This window comes from Notolepis coatsorum, assembly GCF_963971535.1.
Source record: "Notolepis coatsorum genome assembly, chromosome: 19".
In the NCBI taxonomy this organism is placed as follows: domain Eukaryota; kingdom Metazoa; phylum Chordata; class Actinopteri; order Aulopiformes; family Paralepididae; genus Notolepis; species Notolepis coatsorum.
Window position 1 is genome coordinate 23,813,649 of NC_140183.1, and position 8,146 is coordinate 23,821,794.

The following is an 8,146-nucleotide window of genomic DNA, read 5'->3' on the forward strand; positions in this document are numbered from 1 at the left end:
AAAAGATGGGTCTCAAGTGAAGATTTAAAAACGTCGACAGAGCAGGCGGCCCTGACAACGGCGGGTAAGGGAGCGCGGTAGGCAAAGGCTCTGTGGCCAGCGGATTTATTTTTTACCCTAGGAATCGATAGGAGCCCCGCATTTTGTGAACGAAGAGCGCGAACGGGTGAGTATCATATATAATGAGATCGGATAGATAGAGCGGTGCGAGCCCAAATCATTGTTCTAGTTTTAGTTAGTATACGCGCAGCTACATCTCTCTCTCTCTCTCTCTCTCTCTCTCTCTCTCTCTCTCTCTCTCTCTCTCTCTCTCTCTCTCTGTGTCTCTCTCTGTCTGTCTGTCTCTCTCTCTCCGTCTCTGTGATCTCTCTCTGTCTGTCTGTCTCTCTCTCTCTGTGTCTGTCTGTCTGTCTCTCTCTCTCTCTGTCTCTCTCTGTGTCTCTCTCTGTCTGTTGGTCTCTCCCTCTGTCTGTCTGTCTCTCTCTCTCCGTCTCTGTGTCTCTCTCTCTGTCTGTCTGTCTCTCTCTGTGTCTGTCTGTCTGTCTGTCTGTCTGTCTCTCTCTCTCTCTCTCTCTCTCTCTCTCTCTCTCTCTCTCTTTCTCTCTCACAGTGCGTACAGGAAGGTAACAAGGGGGGAATGTTGGGCTTGTCTTGCTTTCCTTGTTCTATGATGGTTGGCTCAGTCTATGTAACCTTGGTAGATTTACTGTAATCACACACATCCCTGTGTTGCTGTGGTGCGTTGAAAATGGAAAGTATCCCATGGATACTAATATTATAAATAGTCGTTTTCCGACGGGCGCAAGAACAGCTGACGAGAACGTTTCTATGACTTGGAAGTCAGCCCCTAACGATGTTAGGCACTACTAATGTTAGAGATGTGTGCAGAGATGGCTATCACGGTTAACTGCGGAGGACACATTTCTCTGGGGGAGATCATGTAATCAGTTCGGTGTGTGTCTTGTGTGTGTGTGTGTGTCCGCAATCTCGCAATCTACAAGTCTGATTTGGATGAAATATCTCACATAGGCCAAGGACCTGAACATTATTTTCAGATCGGTCAACAGCAAGTATTTTCTTTGAATCCATTTTCATCATTGTCCATTGACATAGATATTCAGTATGGAGTTACACATTTTGCGGGCGATACTACACAGGTTCACTGCCCAGCGCTTCTGGTAATCATCTCTCTGGCCCCAGTTACATATCGTGTAGCTCTGCTCAGCGCCATATTGCACATATCTTTCAGTACTTGTGCACTGAATAAAAACTCACAATGTACCTTTACATACCAACATCCGTCTGGCCACACCCCCATCCGCTACCTATATAAGGAGGGGTGTGGCCATGCACTCACCTCCTTCTTCACTTTCACCACAAGAAAGTTCCTTGTATACCAATCACTTTAAAACGAATTAAGCTGAAGAAAGAAGAACAGAAGAGCAAGGAGATAGGTTGACGTTATATCTTTGTTTTCTCTCTCACTTTTTTCGAGAAAATACGGCGATAATGTCACTGGGGTGTCTGGAAGATGATGATCATTCTGACCTCCACCGGCTTTTTCGTATTAGGGGCTCACGTCGCTGGTCTAATCCACACCTGCAGTCCTCTATGCTGCGGCTGGATAGGTATTGAACCTCCGGTTCTACAGCTGGACTGTGCAGGAGGCGTCGGCTGTTGTGAGAAACGGGTTGCTTCTGGGTGAGTGATGTTTTGCTATGCGAGTGCCGGTTGTGTTGCTATGGGGGTTAGCTGCACAATTTTACGAAGGACGGCCCCAGACTAGTGTCCTTTGTTCGGCCTCTTAGGCGGCGGACGGAGGGTCCTGGTTTGAAGCCCATGATAGTCAAGCTAGTGGGCCGCGACCGAGATCTGTGGTTGAAACCCGGGGTCTCTGGACGAGCGGATTCTTCTCTGTCCCGTGAAGGCCCCATCTTTCAAATGAGTGGAAGTTTAAACCCTAAACACGAGGAAAAGTGAGTCTGGATCTTCGTTATCGGAAGCTCCATGCTCAAGTTGGCTGCAGCCCATAAGGGAATTGTGCCGACTCCGCTGTATGTCTGTTAAATCACCGTTCTGAAAACGGTGTTGACTTTTCTTTTTCTCTTCTCTCTTAGGATGAGGAGGGAGTCAGATGGCGGCCTGTCTGAAGTGTGGCTTATTATGTTCTTGTGTACAGTTCAGGTGATAGCTGCTTAGCTTGCGTGCTAGCTGGGTGGCCTACCTGTTGGCCAGTTAGCTGTTAGCTGCGGCGCTAGCTTGTTGCGTTCACTAGGCTAGGAACGTTAGCTTGGCCTGATTTGGATGTTAGCTTAATGCTACACTGTTGTACATTGCTGTGTGAATAACAAGCCTTAACACTCTGACTACGACGTCATCTTTGACAGAGGATGTTAGTCGACCCTACACCGTGTGCCCTGCCAGCGAGGACTTCGTCAACATGGAGAACGTAGCGGCTGGTTGGCGCAGCAGACATTGCCCTCGTCACCAACGCAAGAGACGCCGGGTTCGACTCCGGCTGTCGCCGTTGGCCAGTGTTTGCAGTCCTCTCAGCGCTCAGGGTGTAGGTAGGAGTCCTGCTGGATGCTTAACACCTCTTCTTTCCTTCCCTTCTAAATGTTTTGTAATAACGATGTTTCCAAAACGTATGTTTCCAAAACGTATGTTGCTGCGCTACATTTGGGGATACGACATGTGTTGTGTGTGAATTGTCTTGTCACTGGTATAGGTTTCTCTCTACCTAGAAAATCTGTGTTGTTTTTTACGTGAGTAAAAATGAACTGGTTTAGTTGTGATGAGAACTTGTGGGTTCATGTAACGTTAGTAACGTGGTTGAGCTCACAACTAAGTGGGTTGTTTACCCTGCAAAGCTATGCTTAGTGACATGTGATTGAGGAGTAAGTCTTTCTCTCAGCCTGTGATGACAATAAACAGGTAGCGTGTTCACATATTAACAGGGCAGTACCTGTTCAACCTGGTCGTATCAAGGGTAAGGTGGGAAGGGGTGATCCCCCCGGTTTCCCTGGGGCTTCCCCCCTCCTCTCAAACATGTTTTGTTTACAATATATTGTGTCACTATGTTTGTGGGGATACGGTGTAATCCTAGGGAAAATGTTGTTTTGGTTGCTGTCATGTGGGCTTAGCAAGGCCTGTGGCCAATACATAATCGAGGACTTGTGTCTTCTCTCGTTATGAAAAACGGCGTTCCTCTTACGGTAGTGAGAGTGTACTTTGCCTTTTTTATTGTGATGAAGGGTTGTGTGTGTCGTTAAGATCTACAACTGGTTTAGGTGTTGGCCTACAGAAGCACATCTGTCTGGTACCGGGGCTCTTAAAGGGCCCTCTCTGGATCTGTGTTTTTTCTTTGTAAAAATCAGATGGCTGTTTTCTCTGGGTCTGTGTTTTTTTCTTTGTAAAAATCAGATTGCAGGTTTCGCACATGAGTCTATGTGAAGCTGTTAAACGCTTCATGTAGCATGCTATGACTGGTGTCATGGCTCTACTTTGTCATTACATCGTATCAGTGGTGAGGGGTCGTAAAGGGGTGGACTGGTAAACCTTCCTCCCCTTTTTCTGATTGGTCAGGGGTTAAAACCCCCTGTCCTTCGGGCTTCCTGTCACGTTGCTGGATCAGCACGTTACAGGGTAGGGGGGGGGGGGGAGTTTCCTGGTCCCACGCCATGAAAGATTGGGCGTGCGGACCGCAGAAATTCCCCCGCCACGTCACTGGGCGCGTTTCTATTGGTAAGACTTCCGTGGGTTATTCAGGCTCCATGTTATGGACCTCTGTTACAGGGAGTTTCAGAGCCTCCTCCTCAGGGAGTTCAGAGCCTCCTCCTAAGGGAGTTTCAGAGCCTCCTGTGAGTTCAGACCCTCCTTCCCAGTGAGGGAGCCTCAGAGTTTCAGAGCCTCCTCCTCAGATTGTCAAGGTGAGTAGAACTTAAAAAGAAGTTCTGCTCTGTTGTATGTGGTTGCAATATGTCTTTTCAATCTATTGCTCACGTGGGAAGTCTCTCTGGGGGTTCCCCGTCCTCTCCTTTTTGGAGTAGGTGGACGGGGTATTGTTTAGGGTTTCCCTGACTCCTCGCCTTAAAGGTCTGTTGAGTCATGGGTTTCCCCCCGTCATAGGGGTACGTCGCTCTCCGTCCCCTCTTTTATGGAGCATGGTTGACGGGGTGGTGTTTTTCCCTCAGCCGCGTCGTATGGGACCCATGTCCGTATTATTTTTTCTTTTTTCTGTCGAAACTGAAAAATTTAAAAAGCGGCTTCTTGTCGTTCTCCCAGGCGGCTTGGAGGAACGGTATCTGGTGTCTTGTTAGACTATCCATTGATGTGTTTTGGGTCTCGACGTGTACATAGTGCTGGCCCTGGGTGCTTCTGATAGGAATCATGCATGAGGCTTGCGCGCCTTGGTTGCTCATCATTAAAACAGTGTTTTTATGGGGCAACTGGGATGGAGTTTGTCTCTTCCGAGCGCCAGTTTACTAGGTTTGTCTCGACAAATTCTCGTTCATATCTGGGGGATGTTAACGGAATAGATCAAAGCATAGGTAGAGGGGTCTCACGCCCTTGGGGTGGGCCACTGAGAGCGGTACAAACGGGACCGTCTGGGTGGCGCCCTCTATAATGTTTTGGATCGACACGCGTACCTACCCCCCTCCTAGAGTTGGGGATGTCGGCGTGATTAGGTCACGGGACTGGTTCTGGTCACGCCGGTCCAGGTCAGTTAACCCGTTGTCCGCCGGGGACGGAGATCTGCTGTTCTGGTACCCTGAGGGACTTGGGCTTTTTTCGGGGGGGGAAATGCCGGGTCGGCCCGGGTGTCACAGGGTTTGGCGTTATGGAGATGTTCGTGGTTGTGTTACTACGTATTACCCCTCACTGTTGCTTGGTCCATGTTGTGTTGTACCTTGCGCTGCGCTAAGGGGGCCTGGTCCTTCTCCATTCTTTTCGCCCCTCTCTTCTCCTGCTTACGCATGGCTGAGAGGGGGCTGTTGAGGTGGTTCTTATGGAACTCCTCTGGCATCCCTGTGTACGTCCCGGTCCGCCAGGCCCGGTCCGAAGTTGTTTTCGTCGACCCATAGGCCTGGGATAACCCCTTTTTGAAAACTGAAACACTTGTACTGCGGTATAGCCAGTGTATACCCGCAGGTGTGTTTTGGAGTTTTTTCCTGAGGGGTTATAGGAACAACCACCTCATGTTTAACCAAGAGGGTGGTTGGTTCCCTGGTGTGTTGGAGCGGAGTCAACTCCCGGGTTAACTGCTTGAGTGTTTCATGACGTCTGCCAATCGTGTCAGCCTTCTCTGCCTCTGCCCCTCTAGAGAGTCGGGGGGTTTTGTGGAGGCTGTGACAAAGTGTGACATGGTGCACAACAATGCCAGCATACACCCCTTCCGCCGGGGTGCTGTTTCAGCTGACCCCTTTGTCGCCTGTCTCGTCCGCAGTGCTCCAGGCTTGGGTCAAGTGCCTGCTGCCTGGATTGAGGGATCGGCCTCTTCTGGAGGTCGTCTCCCCGGTGCGCTGCCTGCTCCCGCTGTAGGTGTAGCCTCTTGAGTGCTTCGAGTTACAGCCATGCTGACTGCCTGAGTATGCCAGGGTCAGTGAGCCAGGCAATGTGCTATTGGGGGGAAGGGCCTGCTCTTGGATGGGCCCTGTCCGAATACGCTGGCAATGTGGGGGGCGGTGACCGCCTGGTGAGGTCTTGATGCTGTGGCGTCATTGGCCTCTCCGGGCCCCCTTTTTCCGGGGGGATCCAGTCCCTTCTGGGTCTGGGTCCTCTTTCGCGCTCCGCTGCTACGGCCTTGCCACGGGGTTGAGCTTTGCTCTTGACCCCGTGATTTTGGGGGTGGTAACAAGGTTTGTTCCTTCCGTTCGTTCCCTGGTGGCATGCGGGTTGTGCGTGTGCGTAGTCGTGGGTACGCCCCACGGTCTGCTCACCCTGTGCGTTAAGTTGCTCGAGTTCCTCTTCGCACGGTCGGATCCGTCTCCCTCCCGTCCTCCAATAGGGAGGGTCGGGGGGGCTCGGATCCTCCCTGGTTCTGATGGTTGTGGGGGGCCTCAGTGGGGTACATTTGTCGAGTTTAAGCTCTGCTCAGCTCCTGTGGTGCAATATTGCGCTGAGCAGAGCTACACGATATGTAACGTTCCCTTTTATACGTTTCAGCTGGGACAGCGGCGCTGTGGCTTGCTTGGCGCTGCCCACGGTGCTGAACTAAACAGCAGAGAGGCAATTGAAAAATAAAATGTCTCTATTTTAAGAACATTCACTTATACAAAAACAGACTGAATGGATATATATAACAGACCTGCTGGGGCAGCGGACTGAGAGCAGGGGACACAAACAGGCTGGATAAGATGGTCAGGAAGGCCAGTAGCGTGGCTGGGGTGGAGCTGGACTCTAGCGAGGGTGGCGGAGAGGAGGAACCTTGCTAAGCAACCCCTCCCACCCACTATACACAGACTTGGCTGACAGGAGGAGTATGTTATAGGCTCACACTACCTAAATGCAGCACTGAACGGCACAGGAAGTCCTTCATTCCGACAGCCATCAGACTTTACAATGCATCACTGTGCCTCACTGCATCACTGAGCACAGAGTGACAGTTACCATCTTCCTGGACTCTTACCTTTTAAACAGCACTGTGCAATATTACACCTACTGTAGACTTCAGTATATATTTACTTCATTTATTTACTGTATCTTTTATTCTATTTGTATTCTATTCTTAGGCCATTTGTTTTGTTATTCTTATTCGTGACTTGTTCTGTCTAAATGTTTAATGTTGAGTGATTTGCAGTGTCAAATTTCCCTAAGGATAATACATTTCTATTCTATTCTATTCTATATCTTTGAAAAGTCTCCATTTATTCAACACTTCTGAATTCACTGAAAACTGAACTGAACTGACAAAAATAAGGTGCATAAAAAAGCAAACAAAATTCCTCCACAGGCTACTCACCATCATTAGTAGAGCGGCAAGCGGCGTTTGGGGACAGAGTGAAATATTCTTAAAACACTGCCCCTCCACTCATTCCTGAACTTTTTTGTTAAGTCCTTCTCAAATGCCAACTGAATTAAATTGGCCTTGCGTCGATGAAGCATACTAAGGCGATGTTCTGTAAAGATGTTCTTGAGGGTAGAAACTAATTCTCACAGAGTGCCGTGCTAGCTTCAGTAGTGTTGTTGTTGACATCAGTGCCCACTAGGGCTGTCCCCGACTAAGGAATTGGATAGTTGACTTTGATTGACCAAAAAATATTTTTTCTTTTCTTTTCTTTTTTCTTTTCTTTTTCTTTTTTTTTACCAGGGTGGGCACAGCTGACTCTGTGGGCGGGCCCGGCCCCCTAATGCCCGCCCATGTCGCCGGGTCTGTTGAGAGGTGATTGCAGGGTTCTGACAGGGATTTGCATGTGTGTGTGTGTTTTGGTTGGTGTATACCCTGCTCTTCCTGCTTCTTCCCAAGAAAACTATAAAATAAGGAAGAGTCATCACATCACCACGTCGGCCAACATTGAGTTGAATCAACCATCTCCCTGTTTTAACATTTAAACAGGTTATTACCTTGGATGGCAGAATCATCAACAATGTGTTGCATTTGTAGACATGTGAATGTGTCTGACTGTGTTCATTATAACTGTTTCAATGACCCGTTTACTTTTGTGCCCGTCAAAGCATCGTGGGAGGACTACCACTAGGGGGAGCTGGTAGGCGTCGGTCAGGTAGTCGGTAGAGAGATGCGAAGAGGATGTGTATCCACGAAGAGCCACATGTGCGGGGTCTCTTCGGCTCAATCCACGGGAGCGAGTGGACATGTTGGCCACGAGCATTCTACTTAAAAGAAAACGTGAAATACCAATTGTGCACCGGAGCAGAAGAAGTACTGTAACACTGCGTGCCGTAAGCTTATCAATACCAAGTATAGTGATTAGTATACGCCAAGAGGAAGAGGACGTTCAGCAGATGGACTGTTAAAGTGTTGCGTATTAGAATGTACAGTCCGGGAGTCAGGCTAGCCATCTCGGCTATTAGCTTAACTAAAGTGTAGTGCACTAGCCTTTTTAGCTTAGCACGTCACGTCACCGGTTTCCAGCGGCAGGAGGATTCAGACACGAGAGATTCTACTGGACGTGCACAACAGCCTGCT